Here is a 20,895-nt window from a genome sequence, read left to right as displayed (position 1 = left end):
TATCAGAGGCAGAAGAGACATACCTAAGATTTTAGCCATGAGAGGGACCTCAAGACCCCAGCCTCGGGAGGCTGATTCAGGAGAATGGCGTAAACCCGGGAGGCGGAGCTTGCAGTGAGCTGAGATCCGGCCACTGCACTCCAGCCTGGGCGACAGAGCAAGACTCTGTCTCAAAAAAAAAAAAAAAAAAAAAAGACCCCAGCCTCTTTTTTTTTTTTTTTTTTTTTGAGGCAGAGTCTCACTCTGTTGCCCAGGCTGGAGTGCAGTGGCACAATCTCAGCTCACTGCAACCTCTGCCTCTTGGGTTCAAGCGATTCTCCTGCCTCAGTCTCCTGAGCTCATTACAACGTCCACCTTCTGGATTCAAGCGATTTTCCTGCCTCAGCCTCCTGAGTAGCTGGGATTACAGGCATGCACCACCACACCCGGCTAAGTTTTGTATTTTTAGTAGAGACGGAGTTTCACCATGTTGGTCAGGCTGGTCTCAAACTCCTGACCTCGTGATCCACCTGCCTCGGCCTCCCAAAGTGCTGGGATTACAGGTGTGAGTCAGACCCTGGCCTCTTTATTTTACAGCTGAGAAGACAGCTCAGACAGGGCCTAGCTGGTGCGATGGCTCAGCCCATCATTAGGCAGAACCTGGATGGGAGGCCAGCCCATGGGGCGATACTGTCAAGGCCTGCATTACCTCTTAGTTCTCCTCTCATCTTGGGCTGCTCAGGATGCCCCAGAGAACATGCTTCTGTGCCCTCCTGCACTAGAACAGGCAGGAAGAGCAGCTGGACCGTGGTACCAGGTATCCTATGAGGACCCCATCGTGCCAGGCCTTGGTTGGCTAGATGATTTCCACTGTGTTTACACTGCACAGTGTCCTCTCTCCCTTTAGAGCTCCCTTTCAGCAAGTTTGTATTGTCTTTTGTGAATTCTGGCATCTGCCTTCCCTCTTTTTCTTCCTGAGGTTCTGCCCGGGAAATACCACATACTGGTCCTTCTAGACCCATTTGCTGTCTAATCAGGCTTTGAGCTCACTAGTGCCATCAGTGTTTTACAGCTGAGAAGGCAGGCTCGCTGAAGTTGGCCATTGCCTGAAGGTCCCCCAGGTTGGGAGGGTCAAGTTGGGGGGTTGTCACGTACCCCTTTCCACTATGTCACAATGTTTCCTTCTAACACATGCATGCACATCGTAAAAGGCTCGAGACCCAGTGTATCTGGTCTCCCTGCCTGCATTAATAGCACCGCTGCCAACCTCCCTCCCACTTCCCTCCACTTAGTTTTATCATCTAAGAGGCCAAAAGAACAAAATGTCCCCCCTCCACCACACCGTATTTCAAAGGGCTATAAATAGGACAGTTAGTGGTGGCACGCTGGGTCACATTTGCCAGGGACAGACTTTATATGATGTCAGCCGTGTCCTTCGGTCCAAGGTTTCCATGGCTAATAGTTTTCATTCTCCCTTCTCTTTCTTCCTGTTTTCGTTCCTTCTTTTTCTCCCTCCCTTTCTTCTTTTTTTTCCTTCATCCTAAAAATCTTGTTCAAAATTACATAGCTATGCAGCCTTCATCAGCTGAGGTTGCATAGAAGGCAAACCGGTCCATGTTTCACAATTCCTCCCAGATCCGAGAAAGGAACGCAACTCTGAGCAGACAGAACAATACATTCTGGGCCAGAGGACAGCTGTACAGCCTGCCAGCATCTCACTCCTCTGAAAGCAAATTCAGTCTACCCAAGAGCAAGGCCAAGGGGCTGTCTCCTGTCCAGGAGGCCCAGGCCAGGGGGAGAAGACAGGCTCTGGAGTCACCAGGCCCGCTGTTGATCAGTGGTGAGATCTGGGGCAAGTGACTTCCACGTCCGAGCTTAGTGTCACCCCTTGTGCTCTGGGGGTGACACCAACTCATCTTCCTGAGTGAGAGTTGAGATTTATAAAAAACAGGCCAGGCATGGTGGCTCACACCTGTAATCCCAGCACTTTGGGAGGCCATGACTGGCGGATCATGAGGTCAGGAGATCGAGACCAACCTGGCCAACATGGTGCAACCCCACCTCTACTAAAAATACAAAAATATTAGCTGAATATGGTGGTGTGTGCCTGTAATTCCAGGTGCTCAGGAGGCTGAGGCATGAGAATCGCTTGAATCCAGGAGGCGGAGGTTGCAGTGAGCCGAGATCGTGCCACTGCACTCCGCCCTGGCGACAGAGCAAGACTCTAACTCAAACGAAAAAACAAAAAGAAAAAGAAAAGAAAAGAAACCCAAGTAGATGGCTGGACCAGCACTTGGGAGGAAAGTAGGTGTTCAGTTAAAGTTTCTCCAATCTGAATCAGACTGGCAGTAGCAGGTGTGGAGAGGAGGAGGAGGTGGTGGCCCAGGAGAAGGTACCCTCGCTCACTCATGCTGACCTGGTCATGGGCAGTCAGTGCGGTCCTAGCCTTCTTGACATCCTCAGTCCCTTCGGAAAGGGGCCATCTCCTTTGATTCATAGTTCTCACTCTCCAGCCTTCAGCCCCTCATCTGCCTACACCCCTACATCCCACTGTCGAGTGCAGAATTTTGGAACGCTGTTGTCAGAGGGTCACTGGAATGGATCCACCCCCACCGCTGCAGTGTAAACATGGTTCATTCATGTCATCTGCTGCAAGGGAACATGGGATTGGGGCAGCCAGAGAGCAGCAGATGGTCATGTGCATTCGGGTGTCTTCCAGAGTAGCCTGGTGACTTTGGGCAGGTGATTGCAGACCCTGGAGAATGCGTCTAGAATTTGACTCATGCTCATGGTTGCGAAATTAAAGTTTGGAAAAGTGCCCAGTACATAGTAGGAGCTCAACAATGAGGAGCAGTCGTATTCCCTAAAGACAGAAACCCTCCATCTTTGATGAGACTCAGAAGCCGCTGTACAGCCCTGATTGGGTGGATCTTGTTGAAAGGCCCCAGTTTCAGAGGCTCAGTGCATGGAGTCTGCAGAAGCAATAAGGCCCCAGACACTTCCCTGTACTCTTCTCCCGTGTGTCTCTTGCTCCTGGCCCCCTTAGCACCCTGCTCACTGGATCCTTCTGGACCCTCACCGTGGGGCCTCTTAGATTTCCCCAACCTATGTTGCAAACTTTATTCTAGGAACCTGGTTTCCAGGCTGTTGGCCATCTCTAATTTAGTCCTAAGATAGATCCCCGAAGATGGCACAGGTTGCCTGTGGACCTTTTCACTGCACGATCCTAATCACAGCTAATGTTTTCTGAGTGTTCCATGCTTTACTAAGTGCCCTCAGTTGATGATAACAGAAAGGATACTCGCTACCACTTCTCAACAAGCATACCAGGCACTGTTCTGAGCTCCTGTGTACATTTTCTAATTCATTCTCCTGACTCTATGAGGTCAGGGACTTTTATTATCCCCATCACCAAAAGAGGAGACACACGTACTGAGTGATGAGATAACTTGTCCAAGACCCTGGTCAGTCGATGGCATAGCCATTGGCCAAGTCATTATTGTATTTGTCCCTTATGAACAGCAGGCAAAGTGAACCGCTCTTCCTCATCTGTCTTCTTCATGACCATCATCATCAGCGTTTCCACATTACAGATGAGGAAACTGAGGCTTCCAGAGGCACACGGGCAAGGCTGGTGAAACAGGAGCTGGAATCTAGGGGTTTGGATGCTGGGGTATAGGAACTCACCCTGGGGTTGAAGGTGGAGAGAGCCAGAAGTTGGTTGTCTCAGTTCTGCTCATGTTCTGGCCCCACTGAATCTGCTCACTGCCTATGTGGTGCTAAGAGCTGTTAACAGCAGAGCAGAGTGGAGCAGGGAGGGCTTTTTATGCAAACAGGGGGGTCATGAACTGGTGTGCGCAGGGGGTTGGATAGTGTGTGCTTCAAGGTCATGTCAACCCTGGCGCCGTCTCTGCATTTGAACTCAATATCCCTTTGAGCACAAAGGGATATTATGTTGAAGACAGATCTGGCTTTGAGTCTCATCTCTGCCAATTTCTAGCCGTGTGGCCCTGGGCAAATTATATTCTTTCAGAATCTTAATTTCCACATCTGTGAAATGGGGGTAAAACTACCAGCCCCAGAGGACTGCTGTGAAGCTTGAATGAAATCATGCACATGAGATGCTTTGCATGCTATTGGCCTCACTGTCCGTATTCAACCCATGGTCGCTATTGTTGATGATAATAGCTCTTCCAGCAAAGCAGCCAGACCTCAGTGGTTAGCCTTCAAATTCAGAAAGGCACTTCATTATGAGGGATCCTGTGTGTTGAGCCCCTTTCAGAGAGAGAGGTTAAAAGTGAGAACAGCTTTCCCAGTCTAACAAGTGCATGCGCTTCCTGCCCAAAGTTCTTCTCACTCTTACTTTCAGAACAGCTGAGCTGGCCTCCAGAATCCCTGGGTCTCCACAGAGGGAGGTGCCACCGCACCCAAAGGGGACCCACCCTTTGAGCTTCCCTGCTCAGTTTTCTTACATGCTGGCATGAGCCATGTCATTCCTGGTTCACACACCCAGAATTTCTACCCGTAAACCTGGTTCTCATTATGCAGCCCAGCCAACAGCTCTGCTGAGGGCCTTCCAGCACTCACACCAGATGCTTCTAGGTCCTCTCACCATTCCTCACTCAGCTTCTGTGTCTGCTCTTGCACTTTCCTACTTCTGGGACAACTGTCCCATTTGCGAACTGATCTGGCTAGACTGTCTCCGTCTTGATCTCATTCTCCGTCAGTGTCATGTCATGGATGGGAATCTAGATTAAGAAACCACTTACTTGCACATTCACGAGCATGCCCAGGACACAGAGTGGTCCCGAACACAGAGCCTGCCCTGGACACACAGGCTGATGGACCTGTGTTCTCTCTCCCCATGCAGTGGGCTTTTCTAGGGCAGAGCCCAAAGTGTACTGTTGTCCCCAGCAGGGCAGAACACAGTGCTTGGCACAGCCCAGGCCAAGGCTCAGTAAATGCTGATGGGAAGTAAACTGTGTTAGTCCCAGACTTTACACTACAATAGAATTAGGAATTAGTTAATCATTCAGGCTCCAACCTTTATCAGTCTTATGACCTTCAGCAAGTTATTTAATCTCCTCAAGCCTCCATTTACTCACGTTCAAAATGATGAAAATCATAGTACACACATCCAAGGACCATTGTGAAGATTAACTGAGCTTTTGAGTATAAAGGGCTTAGTTTAGCAAATGCCCATAAGTACTTAAAAAATGTTATCTGTTATGCTAGTTTAAGTGTTATCTGTTATTGCTACTACTAGTATCAAAGTGATTTCTTGTTGTTTTGTATTCACTTACTTCTTAGCAGAGCCCTGCAAAGTAGTTGAAGCAGAGACAGTTCCGTTTTACCAATGAGTAAAGTAAAACTCAGAGAAAGGCTTTCTTTCTCTTTCTTTCCTTTCCTCCCTCCCTCCCTCCCTCCCTCCTTCCTTCCTTCCTTCTTCCTTCCTTCCTTCCTTCCTTCCTTCCTTCCTTCCTTCCTTCCTTCTGTCTGTCTCACTCTGTCGCCAGGCTGGAGTGCAGTGGTGGGATCTCAGCTCACTGCAACCTCCGCCTCCCGGGTTCAAGCGACTCTCCTGCCTCAGCCTCCTGAGTAACTGGGACTACAGGTGCAGGCCATCACACCTAGCTAATTTTTGTATTTTTAGTAGAGAGGGGGTTTCACCATGTTGGCCAGGATGGTCTTGATCTCTTGACCTCGTGATCCACCTGCCTCGGCCTCCCAAAGTGTTCTCATTACAGGTGTTAGTCATCGAAAGGCTGTTTTTCTAAAATTGCACAGCTTGACTTGACCAGTCTCCCCTGGGGGAACACCTAGAAGCAGGCCACACTGTTTTGCATGGAACATGTCGTGCCCACAGGCCTCAGAAAAGATCCCTATAATTTAAAAATGCAGCAATAGTATTCAGCCAGACCCAGTGGTAACAGTTATCCAGATGATTGTTTGCATGGAGAGGAAAAGCTATGATTTATTAAGCAAACTGGCCCTGCTCCTCCAGGAGTGATATCCAGCTTACTTCTAGTTTGCTGCTCTACTCCAAGAAGACACAAAATTGGAGAACACACTCTCTTGTGAGAGTTATTGTATTATATTGTAGAGTAGAAAGGAGCCTCGGGTGGCATGAGGGGGCTGAGGATGGTCGAAGTACGAATATGGGCCAAGAAATAATGATTTATGGGTTCAGAACAGGAGGAATGAGAACATAACCATGATTTGTTGGAGTGGAATTTGTCCTAATCTATGCTGTAGCTGAAGCAGGTAGACATTTTTCTTGCTTCCAAGTCTCTTGGTTTAAGCCCAGCAGTTCCCTGCTTAGATTGGTGCTAGTGGCTACCAGTTGGATGGATGGAAATGAAAGGGATGAATGGGCTGGAATAGGACGATAGTAGATTGCCTGGTTTCGGGAAGAACACTGATCCCTGGGTCTAAGGCCCTCTGCCCACTGTCCAGCTGCACAGCTCTCCAGCTGTGTCATGGAGGAGCCACTTCTCTGGGCCTTGGTTTCCTCATTTGTGGTCTTAGAGAGTCACATGAGCTTTTCTGAACCTCTGCAAAAATGGGGACACTTTCTGATTTGTCTTTCTTGTATGGCTCGTGTGTATGAACATGCTTCACAGATGTTTCAGTGGTAAGAGTTTAGTTGTTGCTCTCAATTGGAAGCAATCTTGGAAGGGTGGGGAAATAGGGACTCAATATAGAAAGAGGCATGACAGCAGAGCATGAGTGAGAAGAGAACTGCGACATGGCTTTTAGAAGAGATTTCCAAGGCTCCTGGTAAAACCAAAAGGCAAGGAAACTCTAAGGAGCTGGCAGGCTGTTCCTGGGATCTGGGGCAGAAAGACAGTGGAATCATTGCCTTTCCTCTGCATTTAACACCCTAGTCCTATATTAGAGAAGCTGAAAAACTGAGGCTGCGAAAGGTGAGTCCCCCATGGGATGCAGTTCTAGTTTTTTTGTTTGTTTGTTGTTTTTGCCTTTTTTTTTTTTTTTTTTGAGATGGAGTTTCACTCTTGTTGCCCAGGCTGAAGTGCAATGGCAGGATCTCGGCTCACCACAACCTCTGCCTCCCGGGTTCAAGTGATTCTCCTGCCTCAGCCTCCTGAGTAGCTGGGATTACAGGCATACACCACCACGCCCAACTAATTTTGTATTTTTAGTAGAAACGGGGTTTCTCCATGTTGGTCAGGTTGGTCTCAAACTCCCGACCTCAGGTGATTTGCCCTCATCGGCCTCCCAAAGTGATGGGATTACAGGCGTGAGCCACCGTGCCCAGTGAATTCTAGTTTTTAAGATAAGCCTCCAGGTTGCAAACTTGTGCATTGGAATTTGGAATCCAATGCAATTGCCAACTTATTTTTTTTAAAGCCAACCTAAGACCGATGAAAGATTTGGTTCAGGATGTTATGCATTGCTTCAAGTAGAGTCTTAGGCTTTAATTGAAGATCACAGTTGGCCACAGGTGCTAGGCTGTGGAGTCAGAGACTTCATTCAGAGCAGGGCTCCATGTTTAATCTGATTCATGCATTACACCCTTATATCTTATGGCGTAGAACAGTTACAGTGTATATCCTGACATAGGCATATATACATGCAGATTTTTATATTACAAGGATTCTTGACTATTTAGTAAGATGTAACATACAGAAGGCCCAGACTCAGTAATAAGCTTCTGCGGATTTGTCTCAGCCACACCCTGATGGATTATCTGAGATTGATCTGCCTGTTCACCCATTTATTCATGGATTCACTGGTCATTATTTAGTGCCACCTACACCCATAGGATAGCCAGTGGGGGTGAGAGTGGGGAAACCTAGTGACAAGTAAAATACAGCTCCCCTTCCCCACCTCTGAAGGCTCGGTCTAGTGAGAGGAACCGATGGTGGGATTGAGGTGATGCCTGGTGCTTAGTAAATTCTTGCTAAATGAAAGAATGAAGGCCGGGTGCGGTGGCTCACGCCTATAATCCCAGGACTTTGGGAGGCTGAGGCAGGTGGATCACAAGGTCTGGAGATCGAGACCATGGTGAAACCCTGTCTCTACTAAAAATACAAAAAATTAGCTGGGCGTGGTAACAGGTGCCTACAGTCCCAGCTATTTGGGAGGCTGAGGCAGGAGAATGGCATGAACCAGGGAGGCAGAGCTTGCAGTGAGCTGAGATCGCGCCACTGCATTCCAGCCTGAGTGACAGAGCAAGACTGTGTCTCAAAAAAAAAAAAAAAAGGAATGAATGAAGAAACGCAAGAATTAAGCCATGGGTATTGGAAGGGGATGTGGCCAAGAAAACATGTTAGAAGTGTGATACCTATATTGTTTTGGTCACTCTCTCCTTCAAGAAATAGGAATAGACTTTCTCCCACACGCCAAGTGGTGTGCAGGGTGGCAAGGACACAGTGGAATGTGGGGCAGACATGCCCTTGCCCTTATGGAGTTAACATGTTGGCGATAATGCTTTGTCGCAATGCAAGGAACACTGAACATAGAGAGGGACTGTGCCCAGCCTCATCCCCAGAGTCAGCGAAGATGTCCCTGGGAAGTGGTGTTTACACTGAAATCTGAAGGGTGAGTAGCAAGCACAGAGGGAATGGGGAAGGTGTGAGCCAGTGACGCTAGGGAGGGAGGCCTGAGTTACAATTTACAAGGATCCCCCTGGCTGCTGCCAAGAGCGGGAGTTGGTATTAGAGGCGATGGCTATTTTAAGACTGGCTAGGAGGCTGTGGCAGTGATCTTCGTGCCTTAATTCTCATTTCTGAAAGGAAAGAGTTTCGTTCCTGTAGCTTTCCCAGACCTTGACCCCTAACTGTGCTGACTCTGGTCACGTTCATGTATCTTCTATGTAACATCCTGCCCCCATCAGCAGGTGCCAAATAGAATCTGCTTATAGTCAACACCACACATGGTTTCCAGAGCCAGGCAAATGCCTTAGACAACTCTGGGCTTAGACAATCACTAAATGCTGTTGTTTCTCCCTCTAAAAGAGCTCTTGAATCTCCCACTCCTCCTTTTGCCCAGGGCCCTGCCTTCTGGCCCTCATTATCTCTTCATAATCACCAACTCGACAGGGACTGAACTTTCTTCCTAACACACATGTTTATCCTCATGTGTCACCATTGCCAGGGGTGTAAAGATACCTCAGTGGTTGTATCAGTCAGCTTTCTCTGTATAACAAACAGCCCCAAACCCCAGTGCCTAAAAATAGCAGACATTTATGGTTTCTGTGGGTTGATGATCTGGTCTGCGCAGTGTGTTAGACTGATTGCCTGTGCTGGCCCATCCACACATCTGGAGGCTGAGCTGGGGTGCCTCAGCCTCTCTCCACACGTTGTCTGTTATCCCCCAGGGGCTACCTCAGGCTTGCCAATGTGACAGCAGAATGATTTCCAGCAGCAGCTGGGCATGGCGGCTCATGCCCAGGAACTTGAGACCAACCATGGCAACACAGCAAGACCCTACACAAAATAAAAATAATTAGCCTGGTGTGGTAGCATGAACCTGTAGTTCCAGCTACTCAGGAGGCTTAGAGGGAGGATCGCTTGAGCCTGGGAGCTCAAGGCTGCAGTGGGTGGATGTCATGTCACGGCCCCTCCAGCCTGAGCTACTGAGCAAGATCCATCTCTCCACCAGCCCCCCCACAAAAAGAATGATTCCCGGCAGCAAGAGAGAGGAACTTTTAGACATAAGCACTTTTAAAGTCTTTATTTATGTCACCTTTGCTATTGTGCCATTGGCTAAAGCAAGTCTCGTGGCCAAACTTTGATTTCCCGTCATGCTGGGGGTCTGGGGGGCAAAGCCACACTGCAGAGTGTGCGTGCAGGTGGCCTGAACAAATGGGGGCCATTTCTACAGCAATGGTTATGAGGGAGACTTCACACCCAGACTGAATGGGGATGTTTTCTGTGTGTTCTGTTCCCTGCCACGTCCTGCTTTTGTCCTACGAACAAGTTTACTCGTCAGGTCTCAAAGCCTCAGCTGCGCATCCATAAGATGGGAATCATCCTTGGGACCACCTCAGTGATTTCATGAGAGGATCTAATGAGAAAACTGAGTGTCTGCACGTCTTTCAGTGCTTGAGGCCCAGTAAGAGTTGAGGGTTTCTGTGCTATTCTTAGTGTCAGATGAAGTCTTCTTTTTTTTTTTTTTGAGACAGTTTCACTGTCGCCCAGGCTGGAGTACAGTGGTGTGATCTCAGCTCACTGCAACCTCATCTCTCAGGTTCAAGCAATTCTCCTGCCTCAGACTCCTGAGTCTCTGGGACTATAGGCACGCGCCATGTGCCACCACACCTGGCTAATTTTTGTATTTTTAGTAGAGACGAGGTTTCACCATGTTGGCCAGGATGGTTTCGAACTCCTGACCTCAAGTGATCCACCCGCCTGGCCTCCCAAAATGGTGGGATTACAGGCGTGAGCCACTGCGCCCAGCCAGATGAAGTCTTCAGAAGCCCTTTCCTATCTGGCCTCAGGCTGATTTATCCTAACCTCGATGTCACACTTTCACATTCATATCTTACATATTTATTTTTCCTTTCCCCATGTTTTGTGTTTTTACTAAACAGCACCTCACTATTGCTTCGTTCAGGGAGCAGCTAAAAATATCATCTCCTCTTCAAATTCTTCTTCCAGACGGAGTTGGTCATTTGTCCTTTTTTTTTTCTATGGAGTCTCTCTCTGTCTCCCTGGCTGGAGTGCAGTGGTGCAATCTCAGTTCACTGTAACCTCCACCTCCCGGGTTCAAGCGATTCTCCTGCCTCAGCCTCCCAAGTAGCTGGGACTACAGGCGTGCATTGCCATACACAGCTAATTTTTGTATTTTTAGTAGAGATGAGGTTTCACCATGTTGGCCAGGCTAGTCATGAACTCCTGACTTCAAGTGATCTGCCCACCTTGGTCTCCCAAAGTGCTGAGATTACAGGTGCCCAAGCCCCCTGTATTACATTTTCCTGAGTTGTTTGTGTATTTTTCTGTTTTCTCCCAGTCTGAACTCCCTGAGGAGAGGAGTTGTGAGTTACTCACCTTCCTGTCCTGGTGTGTGGCTCTGTGCCTGGAACAGAATAGGTGTTTGTTTAACAGATAGTGCTATATAAATAATGGGGTGAGTGAATGGATTAAGTGGGTGAATATCTTTTCATTATCTTGAGTCATCCTAAAAAGGCAGAGAATGGACTAAGTGCCAAAATTGACCTAAACTTTTCTCCTCTTCCCCTCCAGCCGGTACCATTTTCAGATTTCATCTTCCTGAATTGGAAATGCGAATGAGAGGAAATTAACATCCCCAAGAGCTGCAGTGAGCAAACGCATTGAGCTTGGGTCAGGACAATTCCACTGGGGGACCAGAGATGGATGGTCACTCAGCCTGTGGAGGTAAGTGACTAATCTGTCCGCAGCACAAGTGAGATGTGCTGCCATTTCTGTTTTGTTTTGTTTTCCATTGATTATGTTACATGGAGGATGTGGAAGATATTCTCCTATTTCTTGGTGTCTGAAACATGTCCTGCTTGTCCAGAAACGTGTCATTAAGAGGAGTTCCCATGGCAGGGGAATAGTGTCCCTCAGGAGAAAGATGCAGATTGTTAGTATCTAGCAGCTTTTCTTTTTCTTAAATGAAGAGCTTTCTGAGCGCTCATGAACACTGGTGACTGTTAGAGTATCTAGCAGCCTTTCTTTTTCTTAAATGGAGAGTTTTCTGAGCTCTCACCAACACTGGTAAGTAAAAACCTGAATTCAGATCATCCTTTGATGACAAGTGCCTGTCATCCTGAAGCAGGCCTGGCACGACACTCTGGTGTGTCCTAGAGCAAGTGTCAGCAAACTGTGGCCTACAGGACAAGCCTGGCCCAGCCTGCCTTTGTAAATAAAGCTTCGCTGGTGCCCCGCCATGCTCATTTGTTCAGGGGTCATGTATGGCTGTTTTCACACTGCAGCAGCCTGACTGAGTCATTACCATAGAGACTGCGTGGCTGCAAACTCTGACGTATTTGTTCCCTGGTCCTTAACAGAAAAGGTGTTGCAACCTCTGAGCTGTCCACACAGAGCCACTGCATATGGGGATATGGAAATTTTAATTAAAATGAAATAATATGAAGAATTCAGGGCTCAGTCACATCACATTTCATGTGCTTAGTAGCCACATGTTGCTTATGGGTACCCATGGACAGTGCAGATAAAGACATTTTTGTCAGTGCAGAGTTCGCTTGGGAAAAATTGAGATCACCCGGGATGTGCCACTTCACTCTGCTGGTCTCTAACCCAGCTTGGGCATAATTGCAATCATTGCAGAAGAAGAAGGAAGGCTGATGTCTGTGAGTGCGTATAGCTGTTTTCTATATGATTACTGGCAAGGACCTCTCCCTCTCTCTCGTGTGCACTCTCTCTCTCTCTCTAGTATAAGAATGGAGTAGCTTTTAACATTTCTTTGGGAGCCATCTTGTGGTGTCTGTTTGTGACTCCATGTAAAACAGATCCACTTGGGCCGTGGGGTTTATTAGTTTTATTTATACAAGTAGATATGGATGTGAGCTTGAGCCCTTCTGGGGTCCCAGGTAGGTCAGGGGCCATGTGGGGCCTCCTCTAAAGGGGAAGAAGCAATGGCTTCCATGTTCCCAAGGGGTAAATGTATGGGCAAGAGTGATAAGAAACAAGGAGAGGAAGAAAATGAGCGGAAACTGTGGCATGTGTGAGTCTTAGAAGACTGAGGAAGAATGGAGACAAAAGACAATATGGTTCCTGGTTATGGTCATAGGTTTACTTTGAAAGAACATGTTGAACAAAGTAATGACGCTTGGGAATATACCACATCTCAGAATTGTGCTGAACACAGACAGTTCTATACGATAGACAGGTGGGGGAGAGCCTTGGACTTGGAGCTAGCTCACCATCTTAGATGGGACAAGATTGGGGGCATAACAGGAGGTTCTGCTTGGTGCATAAACCAATGCAAGTGGGAATAACAAGGGCTGATCATTGAGATGCACAGTTTGTATGGAAGGGACCTAAGAAAGAAGACAGAAGAGACTCTAGATGGCCAACAGGTCTGGGCAAAGGCCCCACGTTTGGCATTTAGAAGTTGGGCTTTCTTATCTTTGGGTTACCCAAGCACAAGCAAGAACAAAGCAGAGACTCCATTGATGAGAAAAGATCCAATTGATATGTATTCTGCACATCTAGATTTGAAAATGGCCCCCTGCCTCTTTCTTTTGGTTGGTCTTCAAGCACCTCACCATTACAGAGGAGTGCTGTATGCATTTTAAGCAGACATTTCTATAACAAACCTTCAAACCATGGAGTTTAATGCAGATACGAAGTAATTATAAGTAATACAAATAATAGTATTTTTTTTAGTTATTTCTTAGAATCAAGCATATCAAGAATGATGATGATGATGGTGATGATGTTAACAGTGATAATATTTTTTGTCCATTTCCAGCTTATTATATGCCAGGTGCACTGTTCTACTAATAATTATTATCATTATTACTAATAACAATTATTATAGCTTTAAATTATTGGGCACATACAATGCACTAAGTAATATATTGATTTTTTCTCAATCTCATGAAACTAGAGCATTCATTTCCATTTTTAATGTTTTTCAATTGTTTTATTTTTATATAATTGCAAATGTATAGAAAAGTTATAAGAACAGCCAGCAAATTCCTGGACTCCCTTTGTCCAGGTTTTCAAATGTTCGCATTTTATCATGTTCATTTTTTCTTTTTTCTCTACATTTTTTCCTGAAATCAGAAACTTGTATCTTAGAATACAACTTTCTAAGTCAGAAACTTAACTTTAATTTGACTATTATCTAACCTTCTGATTTCTCGTTCAGATTTCACCAGTTGCCCCCGATAAATTCCTTCATGGCAAAAGAAAACGTTGGCCTGTGTCTTTCTTGGAAAACTTTCTTAATCTCATATGTCAGCACGTTAACCTTTTTGACAAGTTCAGGCCAGTTATTTGATAGAATGCACTCAATTTTGGCTTTTCTGATGTTTCCCTGTGGTTAGGTTGGCAGGACTAGCCCAGAGCTGCTGTGCCCTTTTCAGTGCACTGTATCAAGAGGCACCAGTGTGGCTGTCTCCCATTACTGGTGATGTTAGCTTGGAGCTCTCAGTTAAGGTGGTGTCTTCCAGGTGTCTCCACTGCAAAGTTACTGTTTCACCTTTGCCATTAATAAGCATCTTAAGGGGAGAAGTTCTGAGATTGTGTAGATATCTGATTAGTCCTCAGTCTATCAGTCATTAGTTTTAGCATCTTTTGATGATTCTTGCCTGAATAGATTTATTATTATCATAGTTGCCAAATGGTGATTTTTCTAAGTTCACTGCTTCTTTTTCATTTATTAGTTGGTTTCCTACTATAAAGAAGACATTTTCTTCCTCTGTTCATCTTTTTTTTTTTTTTTTTGAGACAGAGGAGTCACTCTCACCCAGGCTGGAGTGCAGTGGTGCAGTCTTGGTCTTTGCCCACTGCAACCTCTGTCTCCCAGATTCAAGCAGTTTTCCTGCCTCTGCCTCCTGAGTATCTGGGATTATGGGCATGCACCACCATGCCCAGCTAATTTTTGTACTTTTGGTAGAGATGGGGTTTCACCATGTTGGCCAGGCTGGTCTCCAGCTCTTGACCTCAAGTGATCTGCCTGCCTTGGCCTCCCAAAGTTCTGGGATTACAGGCGTAAGCCACCATGCCCAGCCCTTCCTTTCTTTATATCAGTGTGGACTCATGGATTTTAACTTTATTCAGTAGGTTGCAGTCTTTCATGATCATCAGTTATTTTGATATTTACATTGCCCCAAATCTGTCCACTGGGGCCTGGCTCCTGTGTCTCTAACATTTCTCCATCATAATTTGAGCACTTGCTGCCTTGTTGTCACAGCAGCGTATTCTAGCCTCATCTTCTACTCTCCTCACCTCAGTGGTGGAATCAACATGGGAGCCTTGGTTCCTTTTCATGGGAAATGGTGTTCGGAAACCAAGATCTGGCCACTAGGTGTGCTTATTGTTCCTGGGGTAGCATTGCCTCTAGGCCCTCTGGGCAGACATAACTGGGGTGTGTGTGTGTGTGTGTGTGTGTGGTGTATCACACAGACAAGCACATTTCTATACATACATATGCACATCTACATGTACATCCACACATCGTTCAGATCATTTTCAAATTGACTTATCTATCTATTAAAATCACTGTGAGTTCACACTAATGGTGCTAGGACATTCTGGAAATTCATGTCTATCTGAATGATGCTGAACAGTCATTCTACTTTCACTCTCAATGCTACCACCAGCTACATTTATTAAACCATGTTTAGGCCCAGTTTTAGACCCTTTCCCTCTCTGTTACTTCTGACATCAACTCAGTGGCCCAAGTACAGATGAGCAAACCAAGACTCTGAAAAGCTAATTAACTTGTGCAAAATTATACAGCTGGTAAAGTGGCAAGCTTATAGGGAGCACCTGTTTGTCCCTCAACTTTTGATCAAAGGGCCTAGGGAGAAACCTCTGTCTCAGGACAAAAACAAGAGCAGAAGACCGGGGTAGCATTTGTCCCTGCTGACAGCATTTGTCACAGTGCAGGCCAGCCAAACATGTGGACCAAGTGTATGGTCTGCATCTCTCAGATGGAGTCCTGTTAGGAGGTGTGTGTAGATGCACGTGGTGGTGTGTGTTGCATGTGGGAGTGAGAGTTTCTGTGGGGGATGCAGGACTGCTGTCCTGTCCTTGTGAAGACATTGATCAGGTTGAGGATGTGATTATAGAACTGGGCCTCTCTGCAGAGGGAACATTTCTTTTCTTGCAGGGTGGTTTCTTGGGAGAGCTGCTTCAATGTAGAAGCCTTAACTTAAATACGTTTTCATCTCCAGCTCCCAGCAAAGATGCAGAATGTGCACCAGATAAATGCTGGTTTCAGGCAGGCATTGACAAACATTTCTGAGCTGCTTCTGTGCCAGGTACTGCTCTAATCGGACAAAGATCCTAGCTAGGGGTGAGAAAGAGGAAGAGATACACAGTAAAAAAAAAAAATATATATATATGTATATATGTGTGTGTGTATATATGTATATATGTGTATATATATATATGTATATATGTGTGTGTATATATATATATATGTATATATGTGTATATATGGTGTGGGCAGGGGCAGGAGGTCCCAGGGCAGGGCACAGCATGGATGTGGTGGTCAAGAAGTGTCTCTTCCAGGAAATGTTTCTAGAACCAAGTCACACGGCAGACAGGAAAGAACAAATAGGGAGGTGAGAAGGAGAACAGGGGCTGTTGATCAAAGGACACGCAGGGACTGATTCAGTCTTCTTCAGGGGACTGTGGCTTCCCCCGGAGAATGAGGCCTGTTTTCCTTCTGGGCAGTGCCACATGGGCGGACACTCTCCCTGGGAGCTAAAGCATTTCCTCCAACAACAAGAAAACGTTATCAGCTGGCCCAGAGACCGACTGCAGGCCAGGGCACTCTGATTAGATAAGAGGACATCCTGTCCGTCGTTCAATATTCTGAGGGCAGCAGGAAGGAGCTGTTGGAATTTCTGTTGCTGATAACCTTTAAGAGCAGCAGTGGCAGAAATGGGGGTTGTTTGGGGTGGGAGGGGAGAGGAGACTTGGGAGCACTCTGGAGTATCTGAAAGGCTGATGGGGAGAGAAGGATTAGCGGATTAATGTGTAGAGGGTGATTTTGAAGATGGATCCAAGTTGCATGAGTGAAGTGAAGAGGGAGGGAGGTTCTCATTCAGGCTGTTTTTCCTTTCTTCTTACTCATTCATTCATTTAGCAAATACTTACTGAGTGCCTTCCCGCTCACTGGCACTTGGCTGAGCACTGGAGGTAAAACAATAAGATGAGAGCTATGTCTTCAAGATGTTAATAACTTATTTATTTCCTTATTTTATTTATGTATTTATTTTGAGATAGAGTCTCACTCTGGCGCCCAGGCTGGAGCACAGTTGTGCCATCACGACTCACTGCAGCCTTGACCTTCTAGGATCAAGTGATCCTCCTGCCTCAGCCTCCTGAGTTGCTGGAATATGAGCGTGCGCCACCACTCCTGGCTAATTTTTTTTATTTTTTGTAGAGATGATGTTTTGCTATGCTGCCCAGGCTGGTCTGGAACTACTGGGCTCAAGCAATTCCCCAGCCTCAGCCTCCCAACGTGTTGGGATTTCACGTATGAGCCACCGTAACTGCCCAATGATAATAACTTAATGAGAGAAACAGATCAATTAATAAATCAGTGGTATGTTTAGGTGCAGTTCTGGTTCTTTAGGTCCTGAAGCTTATACAATTTGGGAGTTTTCCTTAAGGAAAAATAATACAAAGTTATGACGCTAAAATAAAATGCAAGCCCTAGATAAGTGGGGTGCAGCCCAGGGGCTAGAGCGTCAGCTTCCTGGACGTGCACTGGTTCTTTGCTCGGTTTGCAAGCTGCAGTGTCAGTGAGTGCCTTCTCTTACTTGCTGCCTGCCAGATGAGCTGACCACAAGGGGAGTTGGCGGTGGGAATCCTGGTGCTCCGTGGTACAGTGAACTTACTTGCCTTCTGGATCCTCTGAGTCCTTGTTCTTGGGCTCAGGGAATAGGGCTAAAGTTCTTCTTGTTTCTGCTGGGATTTTTGAAGGCACTTTCCTTGCAGTTCTGCAGGCTGACCTGTGATCCCACATCAGAAACTGCATTCTCAGGAATCAGCTGAGCTCAGGAGTCCTGGGGCTGGTGGAGTGTTTGTGAGCACTTTCTCAGGGCTGACTGTGGCTCTTATGCCTTTCTAACAACCCCCCACACATAGATTTCACCCCACAGCCTCCCTGGCAGCCAGCTGCTGTCATTTCTCTTTTTTACTGGTGATGAAACCCAGGCACAGACTGGAAGTAACTTACAGTCACACAGCTAATAAGTTGGGGGGCTGTGCTTTGAAGGCTTATAGTGTCTCCAGAGCCCAGTCCACTTGCTGCCTCCCCATCGTCCTCACTGCCCAATGCTTTTAAGCAATATGCTGGAAATACCTGCAATGTCAAGATTAGGAGATGGGCTAAATCCAGTACAGCCGCAGAATGGAATAATACGCATTTGAGCCACACAACCAGCACGGTGGAATGCTCTGATGTTTGGTGTGAAGGTGGGGTGTCTAATTACATATGCACAGAGAAAGGAATAGCAAGTGCTAACAGTGCTTGAATTCCCTCAGCCTTTTGCATCCTCTCCTGGGCGGCTGTAACAGACTCACTCACTCACACATGCATTCAATCGGTTTTATTTTTTTGTTATTTTTGAGATGGAGTCTTGCACTGTCTCCCAGGCTGGAGAGCAATGGTGCGATCTCAGCTCACTGCAACCTCCGCCTTCCAGTTCAAGCGATTCTCCCTGCCTCAGCCTCCCAAGTAGTTGGGATTACAGGCTCCCGCCACCACACCTGGCTAATTTTTGTATTTGTAGTAGAGATGGGATTTCACCATGTTGGCCAGGCCAGTCTTGAACTCCTGACCTCTGGATCCCCTCACCTCGGCCTCCCGAAGTGATGGGATTACAGACATGAGCCACTGTGCCCGGCCATTCAGTAGCTTTTAATTCAATGCCTTTGACATGCTGAGTACTGGGGATACAGCAGCAAAAAACAAAAACATGGTTTCTGCTGTCATGGAACTTAGTCTGGCCTGTTGTTTGCTGCTTCTGCCTATACTTTCTCCCTCCAGCTTTCACTAGAGAGATCTTTCGGAAGCCCTCCATGGTTCCCCCATGCCCTCAGATGCAGCCCCTCCCTGCCACTATTGTCTCATGGGTAAAATGGACCAGAAGATGCACAGACCTTCTGGACATCAGAGTGTAGCTCTTCTCAGTTGTTGGCTAGAGGCTTTGCAGTCACAACTCTCATCATTACCATCTTCTAGAAAGGTCAGGCACCGGACAGCTGAAACCATGGCAGCCAGCAACAGGAAGTGCCCTCCCTGGGCGCTCAAAGATCCAAGACAGCCGGGCCCTGTGTTCATAGGAACAAGATTCCAGATGTCTCTGCTGCTTGCCAGCCTCGTGACCTTCATTCATGCAGGGCCTTGTTTTCTTGATTCAGTGGGGGCCAGTCCTGGCCCCCAGGGGAGAGGGATGCTGCAGGGATGTGCAAGCTGTAGAGGGTTCCAGAGAATGGGCCTGGCGTTCTGCAAGCCTGGCACCCCTCCCGGATGCTTTCCTCCAGCCCTTGGAGCTTGGGCGGTGTGGTGTTAGGATGATTATTGGGTTTCCTCCACAGTTCCTGGCTCATTCTTCTGTAGCCCTTGTTACAGCCTTTTGTGATAATATTGGGTGTGGCAGGCCTCAGGACACAGGATCTCTCCAACTTTCTCCTGCCTTCCTTCCCCTGCCCTAACACAGGAATCGAATCTTTCCCTGCCTTTCTGACTGTGGGTCTTGAGATCCTCCCCAGAGAGGGTCCTGCCCTGTACCCTGGGAGAAGGAATGCTGACATCAGGAAGCTTCCATAAAACCCCGGAAGACGGGGTTGGAAGAGCTTCCAGATAGCTGAGCACTGGAGGTTCCTGGAAGGTAGCACCCCCCTTCCCGCATACATCCCCCCACGCATCTCTCTATGTGTGTCATTTGCACCAGTAAATATGTTTTCCTGAGTTCCAGGAAATTAATTACAGCAAATTAATCGAGCCCGGAAAGGGGGTCATGGGAACCCAATTTGAAGCCAGTTGGTCAGAAGTTGCAGAAAACCAGACTTGAGACTTGTGTTTGGGGCAGGAGGTGGGGGGCAGTCTGGGGAACTGATCTCTCAACCTGTGGGATCTGACACTGTCTCCAGGTAGATGGTGTCGGAATTAAATTGGAGGACACCCAGCTGGTGTCCACTGCGTGGTGTGTGGGGAAGAATTCTACACGTGTGGGCACAGAAGTCTTCTGTGTGGACCGTTAGGGTTTGAGAGCAGAGGATAGGCAGGGTTTGAGAGATTTTACAAAACAGGTAGAAATAACGCTTTCTGAGACTTGGTTTCCCCATCTGTAAAAAAAAAAAAAAAAAAAAAGAAATACTAATAGTACCCACTTGGGAGAGTTCTGTGAGGCTTAAATGACATGAGGACTCAAAAAGCTGGGTACAGTGTCTGGCCCATCGTGAAGGCTGAGTAATTGACAGGTGCATTTATCACTATGGTTCCTCGCTGGGCCCGTGATAAATGAGCCTGTGGCAGGACATGAGTGAGCTGCAAGAACAGGAGCCAGGCCTCCCACCTTGCTGGCTCGGAAGGCTGTCTGGCTGCAGCAGACACACTCTTCCCAGAAAGAAGGGGCTTTCCATGGTGAACTACTGTGGCCAGGCCCAGAGGCCTTTACAATACCAATGTCCCAAGAAGAGAAGGGCCGTCAGAAGGATGGAAATTTTCTATGTGCTTCTAGATTGATCCCTTCTCAAAAGACTAATTTTTCTTCTAGTCATGCCCAGCTATAAGCATTTGGGCATTTACAGATCACCTTTGTTCCTGAAGGGCATCCGGGTATGTCCTTCCTCCTTTCAATAGCCATGACCCTTACTATCCTGGGACAGAGTCCACATTGCAGGAAGGACAAGGCTCACCATGGTCAGGGTCCCATCAAAACCCCCAGCCTCACCTGTGCTCTCCCTGTCCCACCCCACCTTCTGCTAATCACAGAGTCATCTTCACAGTGTGGACCCTGAATACAGATGACTTGGGTTCAAATCACAGTTCTGCTTCTTTTGCAACCCTGGATACAGTATCTTCTCTTGATCTCAGTTTCCTCATCTGCAAAATGGACATAACAGATAACAACAGCACCAACCTCCAGGATTGAGTGAGTTAATTCAGGCGTGCCTTGGAGATATTTCAGGCTTGGTTCCAGGCCGCTGCAATAAAATGAGGATTGTAGTAAAGCAAGTCACACAAATTGTTTTGGATTCCCAGTGCATA

The 20,895-nt window shown here is 47.1% G+C and overlaps 1 protein-coding gene across 2 annotated transcripts in view; it reads left to right on the top strand.

The window, feature by feature from the left end:
- The window catches only part of ST3GAL1 (ST3 beta-galactoside alpha-2,3-sialyltransferase 1), a 117,201-nt gene that overhangs the window by 14,858 nt on the left and 81,448 nt on the right, over positions 1-20,895 (top strand). For both annotated transcript variants that reach the window (XM_033202965.1, XM_033202970.1), the window contains exon 2: positions 11,190-11,342. The gene's annotated coding sequence lies outside the window, so the exon portion shown is untranslated. The remainder of the gene's footprint in view (positions 1-11,189; positions 11,343-20,895) is intronic.

The sequence above is a fragment of the Trachypithecus francoisi genome, unplaced genomic scaffold, assembly GCF_009764315.1.
Source record: "Trachypithecus francoisi isolate TF-2019V2 unplaced genomic scaffold, Tfra_2.0 Lachesis_group7, whole genome shotgun sequence".
NCBI classification, from domain to species: Eukaryota; Metazoa; Chordata; class Mammalia; order Primates; family Cercopithecidae; genus Trachypithecus; species Trachypithecus francoisi.
The sequence above is the reverse complement of the archived record's forward strand: the minus strand, read 5'-3'. Positions and strand labels throughout refer to the sequence as shown.